The 17156-nt window shown below is 41.3% G+C and overlaps 1 protein-coding gene across 2 annotated transcripts in view; it reads right to left on the reverse strand.

Annotated features, from left to right (window-relative positions):
* The window catches only part of EXOC6B (exocyst complex component 6B), a 739232-nt gene that overhangs the window by 463233 nt on the left and 258843 nt on the right, over positions 1 to 17156 (reverse strand). The gene's annotated exons all lie outside the window — the stretch shown is intronic.

A 17156-nucleotide genomic window follows, 5' to 3' on the forward strand; every position in this document is an offset into this window, starting at 1 on the left:
GAACCCACAAGCATGACCTAACCTGGACTGTCAAACTAATTCACTATTAACACTTCTAAAACTGTCAAAGTGTGTCTATGAGGCATCTTACACATGCCATTAAATAAACATTTCTTGTGGAATACAACTTCCAGAGCTACCTAGCAATAAGACTCAGAGAATTAAAAATAATAAGAATCAAAAGCTAAAGGCTCCTGACTTTCTCAACCCAATACTGACCTCTAGTGGATTAGAGGCATACATACAAATGACCTTTAGAATAAGAAACTAGTTGAAAGGTTTAGGCTTACAGATTGGAGGCCTTGGAGGCCTAATATAATTATATAGGCTTCAATAACAGGGGAGAAACAAAGCTTCTTGGAGAAAGATAAGTCTTACTCTGCAACTTATTAATTGGGCAGGTTACTTCTCTGTGCAGTATCCTTATCTATCTATCTACCTATCTATATAAATTAATCAAACCTACCTTGAAGCAGCCACAAGGCTTAAATGAGAAAATACATGTGAAGTCTCTTAAATTAAAACAAAAAAAACAAAAAAGCAAACAAACAAACAAAAAAAACCCCTCTACCTATCTTGCCTCTGAAAAAGAAATAGGAATCTTTTTTTTTTTCTTTTTGAGACAGGGTCTCACTGTCACCCAGGCTGGAGTGCAGTGGCACAATATCGGCTCACTGCAACTTCTGCCTCCTGGGTTCAAGCAATTCTCATGCCTCAACCTCCCGAGTAGCTAGGATTACAGCCATGCGCCACCACACCCGGCTCTGTTTTTGTATTTTTAGTAGAGACGTGGTTTCACCATGTTGGCCAGGCTAGTCTCGAACTCCTGACCTCAAATGATCCACCCACCCCGGCTTCCCAAAGTGCTGTGATTACAGGTGTGAGCCACCACACCCAGCCAGGAATCTTGTTTCACTATCTACTATGGAAACATCTGAAACCCAGCAATATTTCTATACATAATAATTAATGCACCTAATATCACTGTATAACAAATTTTGCATTTACATACATTTCAAGTATTATGTTTCTGTAATGGACACAATTAGTGCTCCACTTAAATCCTCTGTTTCATCTCTTATTCCAGCTACCATCAGCAACCAGTTCCGAACAGGCCTGGAAGCATCACATAACGTAACCGGACATCAGGTTACTTGGATACTTACAGTATACTTCTTGCTGCCTGCCCTAGGACTTTTCTAATACCAGAATGTGGAACCCCACAAGAAATACTTAGCACTCCTGGAGCACAATCTGGAAGTAAAACAATCGTTGAAAAGCAGCTGACAGAAATGTTTCTTTGCTTTGTTCCTTCCATAGTCAGTTCCAAAAGTCTTCTAAGAGAGTCCCATGGATTAAGGAACCAGACTGCCCTAGCATTGCACCGTTGTACTAACTCTCCCACCTTCTCTTTTCATTCCTCCTAACTCTTACTTCTGTTCCATGAGATCATACTACTGAATAAACCAGACACATATCAACTCCCCAGGCTAAGAGAAACCAAAGCTAAAATAACATCCCATCAACAATATAGTAAAGTAGAATTGTGATCCCTTGTTTAGTATCTGAAGTCCAAAGGATAACCATGAAAATAAATGTCAAAATCAAGATAGGAAGAATCCAAAGTTGCCACTTCAAGTCTCACCAAAAAAATTAACTGTAAAGAAGCTGTAGTTTCAAACCAGGGTTTTTTCACGCTTATCAGGACTGGCTCTGGACTCCATCTTTCTTTGACAACCCACTCCAGTATCAGATTAAAACAAACAAACAAAATGAAAACAAAACAAAATAAAAGTGATTTAAAATGAAGGAAAAAGACCATCTTAAGATAATCTCAAAAAAATTATTTGTATGTTATTGTCCATAGGAATGTATTTATGTGAACATGTGCATGTGTGCTTCATGTGATATTTTAAAACAAAGAAATAGACAAACAGTTTTCTACACCTTCATCATGACCCAAAGGATTTCCATCGATATGGTTATTATACTTAGGACCTTTTTTATTTAAATTGAAGAAGGTGGTCACTATATCACCTTTAAAGTTCTAATAGTTACCCCAGGCCCAGGCAGATCTCCAAGTTCCTGAAGCACTCATCTCCCGGACAAGGAGTATGGGCTGCCTCCACCTCCCGCACCCCGCCCCCACTGGCCAGTGCGGAGAACTTGGGACCAAGATTTCCCAGCTCCACACCTAGGCATACCTCTGGGCACTTGGTGGTCCCCCTCACTGGATTCTCCTTCAGCACTAGTGCTTGTGCCTGCCACTGGCAGACCTGTAGGTGGGCCTGCTGGGTCTGACCCCTTCCATCTTACCCATCACTCCCCCAAGCCCCAGGGCAAAGCTGGAAGCTGAGACCAGGGTGTACTCCACAGATCAGACCATTGCCTGAGGCAACAGAGAGCTTCTCCCAATAAACAAGGATCAGATACATACCCAACCACACTGGGCACAATCAGCACTGACCCATATGCACCACCTACTGGCTTGCAAGTCCAATCACAGACTCATAAAATCTGCAGACAGAAGTTCATAGGCCATAGAAGAAAAGCCAAAAGACCCTGCCCAACATTCTCTGTAGTGATAGGCCTTAGGGACGGTGAAAGAGAAGGGGAAATATATATATATATATATGCAAAAAATAAAATTTTAAAATTTCTATCCACATGAAAATGATTACGGACCAGGAGCAGTGGCTTATGCCTGTAATCCCAGCACTTTGTGAGGCCAAGGTGGGCTGATTGCTTGAGCTCAGGAGTTCAAGACCAGCCTGGGCAACATGGTGAAACTCCATCTCTAACCAAAAAAAAAAAAGCTGGGCACCTGTGGCTGTGATCCCAGCTATTCTGGAGGCTGGGGTGGAAGGATCACTTAATTTCAGGAGGCAGAGGTTGCAGTAAGCTGAGATCATACCATCATACTCCAGCCTGGGTTATAAAGTGAGACCTTGTCTCCAAAATAGAAAAGAACTACAGAATTTTTTTTTTTTAAGATGGAGTTTTGCTCTTGTTGCCCAGGCTGGAGTGCAATGGCATGATCTTGGCTCACTGCAACCTCCACTTCCCAGGTTCAAGCAAAGAATTACAGAAATTTGAAGGGCCAATGTCTCCAGCTGAGAAGGAAGCAGTATAAATATTCTGGCACCACGAAAAACCTGAATGTATTGACACCACCATAGGATCACACAAGGTCTCCAGTAATGGCTCCTAACCAAAATGTAAATTTAAAATTTAGGGTTGGGGAGTGATGGGTAAGATGGGAGGCGTCAGACCTAGCAGGCCCACCTACAGGTCCTGCAATTGGCCAGGCTGATCTCTTCTTTAACAAATAAAGAAATCAAAATGGATTGCAAAGAAGCTCAATGACATCTAAGAAAAAGTTGAAAATCAACACAAAGAAACTTCTAAATTAATCAAGGAAATGAAGAGAAAGATAAATACATTAAAAGAAATTAATTAGAGCTTCTGGAATTGACAAACTCACTTAGGGAATTTCAAAATACAATAGAAAGTTTTAGGGGGCGGAGCAAGATGGCCGAATAGGAACAGCTCCAGTCTTCAACTCCCAGCGCGAGCGACACAGAAGACCGGTGATTTCTGCATTTTCAACTGAGGTACTGGGGTCATCTCTCTAGGGAGTGCCGGACAATCGGTGCTGGTCAGCTGCTGCAGCCTGACCACGTGAGCTGAAGCAGGGCGAGGCATCGCCTCACCTGGAGCGCAAGGGGGAAGGAAATCCCTTTTCCTAGCCAGGGGAACTGAGACACACAACACCTGGAAAATCGGGTAACTCCCACCCCAATACTGCGCTTTAAGGAAACAGGCACACCAGGAGATATATCCCACACCTGGCCGGGAGGGTCCCACGCCCACGGAGCCTCCCTCACTGCTAACACAGCCGTCTGCGGCGATCTATCCGCAAGGCAGCAGCGAGGCTGGGGAGGGGCGCCCGCCATTGCTGAGGCTTAAGTAGGTAAACAAAGCCGCTGGGAAGCTCGAACTGGGTGGAGCTCACAGCAGCTCAAGGAAGCCTGCCTGTTTCTGTAGACTCTACCTCTGGGACAGTGCACAGCTGCAGTCCATTAGGGGAAAGAGCGGGGCCGTTGCAGACGCGAACGACTCTGTCTGACAGCTTTGGGGAGAGCCGTGGATCTCCTAACGTGGAGGTTGAGATCTGAGAACGGACAGACTGCCTGCTCAGGTGGGTCCCTGACCCCTGAGTAGCCTAGCTGGGAGACATCCCCCACTAGGGGCAGTCTGACACCCCACACCTCACAGGGTGGAGTCACCCCTGAGAGGAAACTTCCAAAGAAAGAATCAGACAGGTACACTCGCTGTTCAGCAATATTCTATCTTCGGCAACCTCTGCTCCTGACACCCAGGCAAACAGGGTGGGAGTGGACCTCAAACAATCTCCAACAGACCAACAGACAGTCCTTCTGACTGTCAGACGGAAAACAATCAAACAGGAAGGACACCTATACCAAAACCCCATCAGTACGTCACCATCATCAAAGACCAGAGACAGATAAAACCACAAAGATGGGGAAGAAGCAGGGCAGAAAAGCTGGAAATTCAAAAAATAAGAGCACATCTCCCCCTGCAAAGGAGCGCAGCCCATCGCCAGCAACGGATCAAAGCTGGTCAGAGAATGACTTTGACGAGATGAGAGAAGAAGGCTTCAGTCCATCAAACTACTCAGAGCTAAAGGAGGAATTACGTACCCAGCGCAAAGAAACTAAAAATCTTGAAAAAAAAGTGGAAGAATTGACAGCTAGACTAATTAATGCAGAGAAGATCATAAACGAAATGACAGAGATGAAAACCATGACACGAGAAATACGTGACAAATGCACAAGCTTCAGTAACCGACTCGATCAACTGGAAGAAAGAGTATCAGCGATTGAGGATCAAATGAATGAAATGAAGCGAGAAGAGAAACCAAAAGAAAAAAGAAGAAAAAGAAATGAACAAAGCCTGCAAGAAGTATGGGATTATGTAAAAAGACCAAATCTACGTCTGATTGGGGTGCCTGAAAGTGAGGGGGAAAATGGAACCAAGTTGGAAAACACTCTTCAGGATATCATCCAGGAGAACTTCCCCAACCTAGTAGGGCAGGCCAACATTCAAATTCAGGAAATACAGAGAACGCCACAAAGATACTCCTCCAGAAGAGCAACTCCAAGACACATAATTGCCAGATTCACCAAAGTTGAAATGAAGGAAAAAATCTTAAGGGCAGCCAGGGAGAAAGGTCGGGTTACCCACAAAGGAAGCCCATCAGACTAACAGCAGACCTCTCGTCAGAAACTCTACAAGCCAGAAGAGAGTGGGGGCCAATATTCAACGTTCTTAAAGAAAAGAATTTTCAACCCAGAATTTCATATCCAGCCAAACTAAGCTTCATCAGTGAAGGAGAAATAAAATCCTTTACAGATAAGCAAATGCTTAGAGATTTTGTCACCACCAGGCCTGCCTTACAAGAGACCCTGAAGGAAGCCCTAAACATGGAAAGGAACAACCGAACCAGCCATTGCAAAAACATGCCAAAATGTAAAGAACATCGAGGCTAGGAAGAAATTGCATCAACTAACGAGCAAAATAACCAGTTAATATCATAATGACAGGATCAAGTTCACACATAACAATATTAACCTTAAATGTCAATGGACTAAATGCTCCAATTAAAAGACACAGACTGGCAAACTGGATAAAGAGTCAAGACCCATCAGTCTGCTGTATTCAGGAGACCCATCTCACATGCAGAGACATACATAGGCTCAAAATAAAGGGATGGAGAAAGATCTACCAAGCAAATGGAGAACAAAAAAAAGCAGGGGTTGCAATCCTAGTCTCTGATAAAACAGACTTTAAACCATCAAAGATCAAAAGAGACAAAGAAGCCATTACATAATGGTAAAGGGATCAATTCAACAGGAAGAGCTAACTCTCCTAAATATCTATGCACCCAATACAGGAGCACCCAGATTCATAAAGCAAGTCCTTAGAGACCTACAAAGAGACTTAGACTCCCATACAATAATAATGGGAGACTTCAACACTCCACTGTCAATATTAGACAGATCAACGAGACAGAAAGTTAACAAGGATATCCAGGAATTGAACTCATCTCTGCACCAAGCGGACCTAATAGACATCTATAGAACTCTCCACCCCAAATCAACAGAATATACATTCTTCTCAGCACCACATCGCACTTATTCCAAAATTGACCACATAATTGGAAGTAAAGCACTCCTCAGCAAATGTACAAGAACAGAATTATAACAAACTGTCTCTCAGACCACAGTGCAATCAAACTAGAACTCAGGACTAAGAACTCAATCAAAACCGCTCAACTACATGGAAACTGAACAACCTGCTCCTGAATGACTACTGGGTACATAACGAAATGAAAGCAGAAATAAAGATGTTCTTCGAACCAATGAGAACAAAGATACAACATACCAGAATCTCTGGGACACATTTAAAGCAGTGTGTAGAGGGAAATTTATAGCACTAAATGCCCACAAGAGAAAGCAGGAGAGATCTAAAATGGACACTCTAACATCACAATTAAAAGAACTAGAGAGGCAAGAGCAAACACATTCAAAGCTAGCAGAAAGCAAGAAATAACTAAGATCAGAGCAGAACTGAAGGAGATAGAGACACAAAAAACCCTCCAAAAAATCAATGAATCCAGGAGTTGGTTTTTTGAAAAGATCAACAAAATTGACAGACCGCTAGCAAGACTAATAAGAAAAAAGAGAGAGGAATCAATAGACGCAATAAAAAATGATAAAGGGGATATCACCACCGACCCCACAGAAATACAAACAACCATCAGAGAATACTATAAATGCCTCTACGCAAATCAACTAGAAAATCTAGAAGAAATGGATAATTTCCTGGACACTTACACTCTCCCAAGACTGAACCAGAAGAAGTTGAATCCCTGAATAGACCAATAGCAGGCTCTGAAATTGAGGCAACAATTAATAGCCTACCCACCAAAAAAAGTCCAGGACCAGATGGATTCACAGCTGATTCTACCAGAGGTACAAAGAGGAGCTGGTACCATTCCTTCTGAAACTATTCCAATCAATAGAAAAAGAGGGAATCCTCCCTAACTCTTTTTATGAGGCCAACATCATCCTGATACCAAAGCCTGGCAGAGACACAACAAAAAAAGAGAATTTTAGACCAATATCCCTGATGAACATCGATGCAAAAATCCTCAATAAAATACTGGCAAACCGGATTCAGCAGCACATCAAAAAGCTTATCCACCATGATCAAGTGGGCTTCATCCCTGGATGCAAGGCTGGTTCAACATTCGCAAATCAATAAACGTAATCCAGCATATAAACAGAACCAAAGACAAGAACCACATGATTATCTCAATAGATGCAGAAAAGGCTTTTGACAAAATGCAACAGCCCTTTATGCTAAAAACGCTCAATAAATTCGGTATTGATGGAACGTACCTCAAAATAATAAGAGCTATTTATGACAAACCCACAGCTAATATCATACTGAATGGGCAAAAACTGGAAAAATTCCCTTTGAAAACTGGCACAAGACAGGGATGCCCTCTCTCACCACTCCTATTCAACATCGTGTTGGAAGTTCTGGCTAGGGCAATCAGGCAAGAGAAAGAAATCAAGGGTATCCAGTTAGGAAAAGAAGAAGTCAAATTGTCCCTGTTCGCAGATGACATGATTGTATATTTAGAAAACCCCATTGTCTCAGCCCAAAATCTCCTTAAGCTGATAAGCAACTTCAGCAAAGTCTCAGGATAGAAAATTAATGTGCAAAAATCACAAGCATTCTTATACACCAGTAACAGACAAGCAGAGAGCCAAATCAGGAATGAACTTCCATTCACAATTGCTTCAAAGAGAATAAAATACCTAGGAATCCAGCTTACAAGGGATGTAAAGGACCTCTTCAAGGAGAACTACAAACCACTGCTCAGTGAAATCAAAGAGGACACAAACAAATGGAAGAACATACCATGCTCATGGATTGGAAGAATCAATATCGTGAAAATGGCCATACTGCCCAAGGTTATTTATAGATTCAATGCCATCCCCATCAAGCTACCAATGAGTTTCTTCACAGAATTGGAAAAAACGGCTTTAAAGTTCATATGGAACCAAAAAGAGCCCGCATTGCCAAGACAATCCTAAGTCAAAAGGACAAAGCTGGAGGCGTCACGCTACCTGACTTCAAACTATACTACAAGGCTACAGTAACCAAAACAGCATGGTACTGGTACCACAACAGAGATATAGACAAATGGAACAGAACAGAGTCCTCAGAAATAATACCACACATCTACAGCCATATGATCTTTGACAAACCTGACAAAAACAAGAAATGGGGAAAGGATTCCCTATTTAATAAATGGTGCTGGGAAAATTGGCTAGCCATAAGTAGAAAGCTGAAACTGGATCCTTTCCTTACCCCTTATACGAAAATTAATTCAAGATGGATCAGAGACTTAAATGTTAGACCTAATACCATAAAAACCCTAGAAGAAAATCTAGGTAGTACCATTCAGGACATAGGCATGGGCAAGGACTTCATGTCTAAAACACCAAAAGCAATGGCAGCAAAAGCAAAAATTGACACATGGGATCTAATTAAACTAAAGAGCTTTTGCACAGCAAAAGAAACTACCATCAGAGTGAACAGGCAACCTACAGAATGGGAGAAAATTTTTGCAACCTACTCATCTGACAAAGGGCTAATATCCAGAATCTACAAAGAACTCAAACAAATATACAGAAAAAAACAAACAATCCCATCAAAAAGTGGGCAAAGGATATGAACAGACATTTCTCAAAAGAAGACATCCATACAGCCAACAGACATATGAAAAAATGCTCATCATCACTCGCCATCAGAGAAATGCAAATCAAAACCACAATGAGATACCATCTCACACCAGTTAGAATGGCAATCATTAAGAAGTCAGGAAACAACAGGTGTTGGAGAGGATGTGGAGAAATAGGAACACTTTTACACTGTTGGTGGGATTGTAAACTAGTTCAACCATTATGGAAAACAGTATGGCGATTCCTCAAGGATCTAGAACTAGATGTACCATATGACCCAGCCATCCCACTACTGGGTATATACCCAAAGGATTATAAATTACTCTACTACAAAGACACATGCACACGTATGTCTATTGCGGCACTATTCACAATAGCAAAGACTTGGAATCAACCAAATGTCCATCTGTGACAGACTGGATTAAGAAAATGTGGCACATATACACCATGGAATACTATGCAGCCATAAAAAAGGATGAGTTTGCGTCCTTTGTAGGGACATGGATGCAGCTGGAATCCATCATTCTTAGCAAACTATCACAAGAAGAGAAAACCAAACACCGCATGTTCTCACTCATAGGTGGGAACTGAACAATGAGATCACTTGGACTCGGAAGGGGAACATCACACACTGGGGCCTATCATGGGGAGGGGGAGGAGGGAGGGATTGCATTGGGGAGTTATACATGATATAAACGTCATGCACATGTACCCTAGAACTTAAAGTATAATAAAATAAAAATAAAAAATTAAAAAAAAAAAAAAAAAAAAAAAGAAAGTTTTAGCAACAGGCTGGACAAAGTGGAAGAAAGAATTTCAGACCTTAAAGACCAGTCTTTTGACTAACCAATCAGACAAAAATAAAGAAAAAATAATTTTTAAAAATGAACAAAGTCTTCAAGAACTATGAGATTATGTAAAACAATCAAACCTATGAATTACTGGCATTCCTAAGAGTAAAGAAGAAAAAGTCAACAACCTGGAAAACGTATTTCAGGGAATAATTAAAGGTAACCTCCCTAATCTCACTGGAGAGGTAAACATACAGATATAAAAAATCCAAAGAACACCTGCAAGATACTACACAACATGAATATCATCAAGGCATATATTCAACACACTATCCAAGGTCAACTCTAAAGGAAAAATCTTACGGTAGCTAGAGAAAAAGGTCATATAACATACAAAAGGATACCCATGAGGCTAACAGTGAACTTCTCAGTAGAAATCTTACAAGACAGGAGAGATTAGGAAAATATTTTCAGTATTGTTACAGAAAAGAAATTCAAATCAAGAATTTGATATCCAGCCAATTAAACTTCTTAAGCAAAGGAGAAATAAAATCTTGTCCAAACAAGCAAGCATAAGGGAATTTGCTACAGCTAGGCCCACCTTAAAAGAGATCCTTAAAGGAGTTCTCTCTCTCTTTTTTTTTTTTTTAATGGAATCTTACTCTGTCGCCCAGGCTGGAGTACAGTGGCGCAATCTCAGATCACTGCAATCTCCACCTCCTGGGTTCAAGCTATTCTCATGCCTCAGCCTCCTGAGTAGCTGGGACTACAGGCGCACGCTACCATACCCGGCTGATTTTTTGTGTTTTTAATAGAGGTGGGGTTTCACCATGTTGGCCAGGCTGGTCTCAAACTCCTGATCTCAAGTGACCTGCCTCCCTTGGCCTCCCTTGGCCTCCCAAAGTGCTGGGATTACAGGCATGAGCCACCCTCACCAGGCCCCTTAAGAGAGTTCTAAACATGGAAACAAAAGAACAATACCTGCTACTACAAAAGCATACTTAAGTACATAGCCCACAAGACCCTATAAAGCAATAACAATAGAAACTACAAAGCAACCAGCTAACAATTTCAATATTAACCATGAATATAAAGTCTAAATTCCCTACTTAAAAGGCACTGATATGCAAGTTGTGTTGAAAGAAAGAAAGAAAGAAAGAAAGAAAGGCCCTTCCATCCTGTCTTTAAGAGACCCATCTCACATGTAATGACACCCATAGGCTCAAGGGATTTGGGCCTACTAATAGGCACAAATAGAAAACAAAACAAAACAAAAGCACAGGTTACCACTCTTACATCTGATAAATCATACTTTAAGCCAACAACTATAAAAAAGGACAAAGTAGGGCATTATATAATAATGAAAAGTTCAATTCAGCAAGAAGATTTAACTATCCTAAATATATATGCACCTAACATTGGAGAACACAGATTCATAAAACAAGTTCTTCTTGACCTAAGAAAAGACTCAGACAACCACACAAAAATAGTGGAGGACTTCAGTACCCCACTGGTAATAGACAGATCACAAAGGCAGAAAACTAACAGACATTCTGGACCTAAATTCAACAGTGGACCAATTGGACCTAACAGACATCTACAGAACACTTCACCCATCAACCACAAATACACATTCTTCTCATTTATAGAAGGAACATACTCCAAGATCAATCACATCGTTGGCCACAAGGAAAGTCTCAGTAAACCAAAAAAAAAAAAAAAAAAACCTGAAATCATACACTTTCAGAGCAAAGTGGAATAAAAACAGAAATCAATACCAAGAAGATCTCCCAAAACCACACAATTACATAGAAATTAAACAACTTGTTCCTGAATAACATTTGAGTAAACAACAAACTGAGACAGAAATCAAAATATTCTTTGAAATAAATGAAAACAGAGACACAACATACCAAAATCTCTGGGATGCGACAAAAGCAGTGTTAAGAGGAAAGTTTATAGCCCTAAACATCTACCTAAAAAAGTTAGAAAGAACTCAAATTAATGATCTAATATCATACCTAGAGAAATGAGAAAAACAAGAACAAACCGACTCCAAAACTACCAGAAGAAAAAAACCATCAGAGACCAATTGAACAATATTGAGATGCAAAAAAATGCACACAAAATATCAATGAAATTAAAAGTGGGTTGTTCTAAAGAAAAAACTAGATTGATAGATTATCAGCTAGATTAACAAATAAAAAAGAGAGAAAATCCAAAATACCACCATCAGAAATGACAAAGCTGGCAAGGTGCAGTGGCTCATGCCTGTAATCCCAGCACTTTGGGGGAGGCCAAGGCAGGCGGATCACCTGAGGTCAGGAGTTTGAGATCAGCCTGGCCAACATGGTGAAACCCCATCTCTACTAAAAATACAAAATTTGACAGGCGTAGTGGCACACACCTGTAGTTCTAGCTACTAGGGAGGCTGTGGCAGGCGAATCACTTGAAACCAGGAGGCAGAGATTACAGTGATCCAAGATCATGCCATTGCACTCCAGCCTGGGCAACTGAGTGCAAAAAAAAAAAAAAAAAGAAATTACAAAGGTGATACTACAAGAGATACCATAGAAATATAAAAGATCCTCGGGGCCTAGTATGCATACCACTATGCACACAAAGTGGAAAATCTAGAGGAAATGAATAAATTCCTGGGTAACACAACCTCTAAAGATTAAATCAGGAAGATAGCGAAACCCTGCCAGACCAATAGCAAGTTTCAAAATTGTATCAGTAATGAAAAAAACCCTACCAATTAAGAAAAGCCCTGGACTAGATGTATTCATACCCAAATTCTATAAGATGTACAAAAAACAACCGTTAGTACCAATTCAACTGACATATAGACCAAACAACACAATAGAGAACCCAGACATAAAGCCACACACCTACGACCATCTGATCTTCAACAAAGTCAGCAAAAATAAACAATGAGAAAAGGAGTTCCTAATTCAATAAATGGTGCTGGGATAACTGGGTAGGTATATACCAAAGAATGAAACTGGACCCCTATCTTTCACATATACAAAAATTAACTATGATGGATTAAAGATTTCAATGGAAAACCTCAAACTATTAAAATGCTAGAAGAAAACCTAGGAAATGTCATTCTAGACAATAGCCTTGGGAAATACTTTATGTTTAAGTCTACAAAAGCAATTGCAACAATAACAAAAATTGATAAATAGGGCCTAATTAAACTAAAGAGCTTCTACACAGCAAAAGAAACTATCAACAGAGAAAACAGACAACCTACATGGAGAATGAGAGAAAATATTTGCAAACTATGCATCTGATATCCAGAATCTATAAGTAACTTGAATAATTCAACAAGAAAAAGGAATAACCCCATTAAAAAGTCAGCAAAAGACATGAACAGGCACTTCTCAAAAGAAGACATACAAGAAACTTATCCGGGTGCAGTGGCTGACGCCTGTAATCCCAGCACTTTTTGGGAGGCTGAGGCGGGCGGATCATGAGGTCAAGAGATCAAGACCATCCTGGCCAACATGGAAAAACCCCGTCTCTACAAAAAGTACAAAAATGGACAGCTTGTGCTTACTTGCTCTGAAAAGTAGACTTCTTGACTATAGGGGGGAGGAGCAAGATGGCCGAATAGGAACAGCTCCAGGCTCCAACTCCCAGCGCGAGCGACAGAGAAGACGGGTGATTTCTGCATTTTCAACTGAGGTACTGGGGTCATCTCACTAGGGAGTGCCGGACAATCCGTGCTGGTCAGCTGCTGCAGCCCGACCAGCGAGAGCTGAAGCAGGGCTAGGCATCGCCCCACCTGGGAAGCGCAAGGGGGAAGGGAATCCCTTTTCCTAGCCAGGGGAACTGAGACACACAACACCTGGAAAATCGGGTAACTCCCACCCCAATACTGTGCATTAAGAAAACGGGCACACCAGGAGATTATATCCCACACCTGGCCAGGAGGGTCCCACGCCCACGGAGCCTTCCTCATTGCTAACACAGCAGTCTGTGATCTAACCGCAAGGCAGCAGCCAGGCTGGGGGAGGGGCGCCCACCATTGCTGAGGCTTAAGTAGGTGAACAAAGCTGCTGGGAAGCTGGAACTGGGTGGAGCTCACAGCAGCTCAAGGAAACCTGCCTGTCTCTGTAGACTCCACCTCTGGGGACAGGGCACAGCTAAACAACAACAACAAAAAAAGCAGCAGGAACCTCTGCAGACGCAAATGACTCTGTCTGACAGCTCTGAAGAGAGCAGTGGATCTCCCAACACGGAGGTTGAGATCTGAGAAGGGACAGACTGCCTGCTCAAGTGCGTCCCTGACCCCTGAGTAGCCTAACTGGGAGACATCCCCCATTAGGGGCAGTCTGACACCCCACACCTCACAGGGTGGAGTACACCCCTGAGAGGAAGCTTCCAAAGCAAGAATCAGACAGGTACACTCGCTGTTCAGCAATATTCTATCTTCTGCAACCTCTGCTGCTGATACCCAGGCAAACAGGGTCTGGAGTGGACCTCAAACAATCTCCAACAGACCTACAGCTGAGGGTCCTGACTATTAGAAGGAAAACTATCAAACAGGTGGGACACCTATACCAATACCCCATCAGTACGTCACCATCATCAAAGACCAGAGGCAGATAAAACCACAAAGATGGGAAAAAGCAGGGCAGAAAAGCTGGAAATTCAACAAATAAGAGCGCATCGCCCCCTGCAAAGGAGCGCAGCCCATCGCCAGCAACGGATCAAAGCTGGTCAGAGAATGACTTTGATGAGATGAGAGAAGAAGGCTTCAGTCCATCAAACTTCTCAGAGCTAAAGGAGGAATTACGTACCCAGCGCAAAGAAACTAAAAATCTTGAAAAAAGAGTGGAAGAATTGACAGCTAGACTAATTAATTCAGAGAAGGTCATAAACGAAAGGACAGAGATGAAAACCATGACACGAGAAATACGTGACAAATCCACAAGCTTCAGTAACCGACTCGATCAACTGGAAGAAAGAGTATCAGCGATTGAGGATCAAATGAATGAAATGAAGTGAGAAGAGAAACCAAAAGAAAAAAGAAGAAAAAGAAATGAACAAAGCCTGCAAGAAGTATGGGATTATGTAAAAAGACTGAATCTACGTCTGATTGGGGTGCCTGAAAGTGAGGGGGAAAATGGAACCAAGTTGGAAAACACTCTTCAGGATATCATCCAGGAGAACTTCCCCAACCTAGTAGGGCAGGTAAACATTCAAATTCAGGAAATACAGAGAATGCCACAAAGATACTCCTCGAGAAGAGCAACTCCAAGACACATAATTGCCAGATTCACCAAAGTTGAAATGAAGGAAAAAATCTTAAGGGCAGCCAGAGAGAAAGGTCGGGTTACCCACAAAGGGAAGCCCATCAGACTAACAGCAGATCTCTCAGCAGAAACTCTACAAACCAGAAGAGAGTGGGGGCCAATATTCGACATTCTTAAAGAAAAGAATTTTCAACCCAGAATTTCATATCCAGCCAAACTAAGTTTCATAAGTGAAGGAGAAATAAAATCCTTTACAGATAAGCAAATGCGTAGAGATTTTCTCACCACCAGACCTGCCTTACAAGAGACCCTGAAGGAAGCCCTAAACATGGAAAGGAAAAACTGGTAACAGCCATTCCAAAAACATGCCAAAATGTAAAAACCATCGAGGCTAGGAAGAAACTGCATCAACTAACGAGCAAAATAACCAGTTAATATCATAATGGCACGATCAAGTTCATACATAACAATATTAACCTTAAATGTCAATGGACTAAATGGTCCAATTAAAAGACACAGACTGGCAAACTGGATAAAGAGTCAAGACCCATCAGTCTGCTGTATTCAGGAGACCCATCTCACATGCAGAGACATACATAGGCTCAAAATAAAGGGATGGAGGAAGATCTACCAAGCAAATGGAGAACAAAAAAAGCAGGGGTTGCAATCCTAGTCTCTGATAAAACACACTTTAAACCATCAAAGATCAAAAGAGACAAAGAAGGCCACTACATAATGGTAAAGGGATCACTTCAACAGGAAGAGCTAACTATCCTAAATATATCTGCACCCAATACAGGAGGACCCAGATTCATAAAGCAAGTCCTTAGAGACTTACAAAGAGACTTAGACTCCCATACAATAATAATGGGAGACTTCAACACTCCACTGTCAACATTAGAAAGATCAACGAGACAGAAAGTTAACAAGGATATCCAGGAATTGAACTCATCTCTGCACCAAGCGGACCTAATAGACATCTATCGAACTCTCCACCCCAAATCAACAGAATATACATTCTTCTCAGCACCACATCGCACTTATTTCAAAATTGACCACGTAATTGGAAGTAAAGCACTCCTCAGCAAATGTAAAAGAACAGAAATTGTAACAAACTGTCTCTCAGACCACAGTGCAATCAAACCAGAACTCAGGACTAAGAAACTCAATCAAAACTGCTCAACTACATGGAAACTGAACAACCTGCTCCTGAATGACTACTGGGTACATAACAAAATGAAGGCAGAAATAAAGATGTTCTTTGAAACCAAAGAGAACAAAGATACAACATACCAGAATCTCTGGGACACATTTAAAGCAGTGTGTAGAGGGAAATGTATAGCACTAAATGCCCACAAGAGAAAGCAGGAAAGATCTAAAATTGACACTCTAACATCACAATTAAAAGAACTAGAGAGGCAAGAGCAAACACATTCAAAAGCTAGCAGAAGCCAAGAAATAACTAAGATCAGAGCAGAACTGAAGGAGATAGAGACACAAAAAACCCTCCAAAAAATCAATGAATCCAGGAGTTGGGTTTTTGAAAAGATCAACAAAATTGACAGACCGCTAGCAAGACTAATAAAGAATAAAAGAGAGAGGAATCAAATAGACGCAATAAAAAATGATAAAGGGGATATCACCACGGACCCCACAGAAATACAAACTACCATCAGAGAATACTATAAACACCTGTACGCAAATCAACTAGAAAATCTAGAAGAAATGGATAATTTCCTAGACACTTACACTCTTCCAAGACTAAACCAGGAAGAAGTTGAATCCCTGAATAGACCAATAGCAGGCTCTGAAATTGAGGCAATAATTAATAGTCTACCAACCAAAAAAAGTCCAGGACCAGACGGATTCACAGCTGAATTCTACCAGAGGTACAAGGAGGAGCTGGTACCATTCCTTCTGAAATTATTCCAATCAATAGAAAAAGAGGGAATCCTCCCTAACTCATTTTATGAGGCCAACATCATCCTGATACCAAAGCCTGGCAGAGACACAACAAAAAAAGAGAATTTTAGACCAATATCCCTGATGAACATCGATGCAAAAATCCTCAATAAAATACTGGCAAACCGGATCCAGCAGCACATCAAAAAGCTTATCCACCATGATCAAGTGGGCTTCATCCCTGGATGCAAGGCTGGTTCAACATTCGCAAATCAATAAACGTAATCCAGCATATAAACAGAACCAAAGACAAGAACCACATGACTATCTCAATAGATGCAGAAAAGGCTTTT

The sequence above is a fragment of the Trachypithecus francoisi genome, unplaced genomic scaffold (genome assembly GCF_009764315.1).
Source record: "Trachypithecus francoisi isolate TF-2019V2 unplaced genomic scaffold, Tfra_2.0 Lachesis_group17, whole genome shotgun sequence".
Classification (NCBI taxonomy): Eukaryota; Metazoa; Chordata; class Mammalia; order Primates; family Cercopithecidae; genus Trachypithecus; species Trachypithecus francoisi.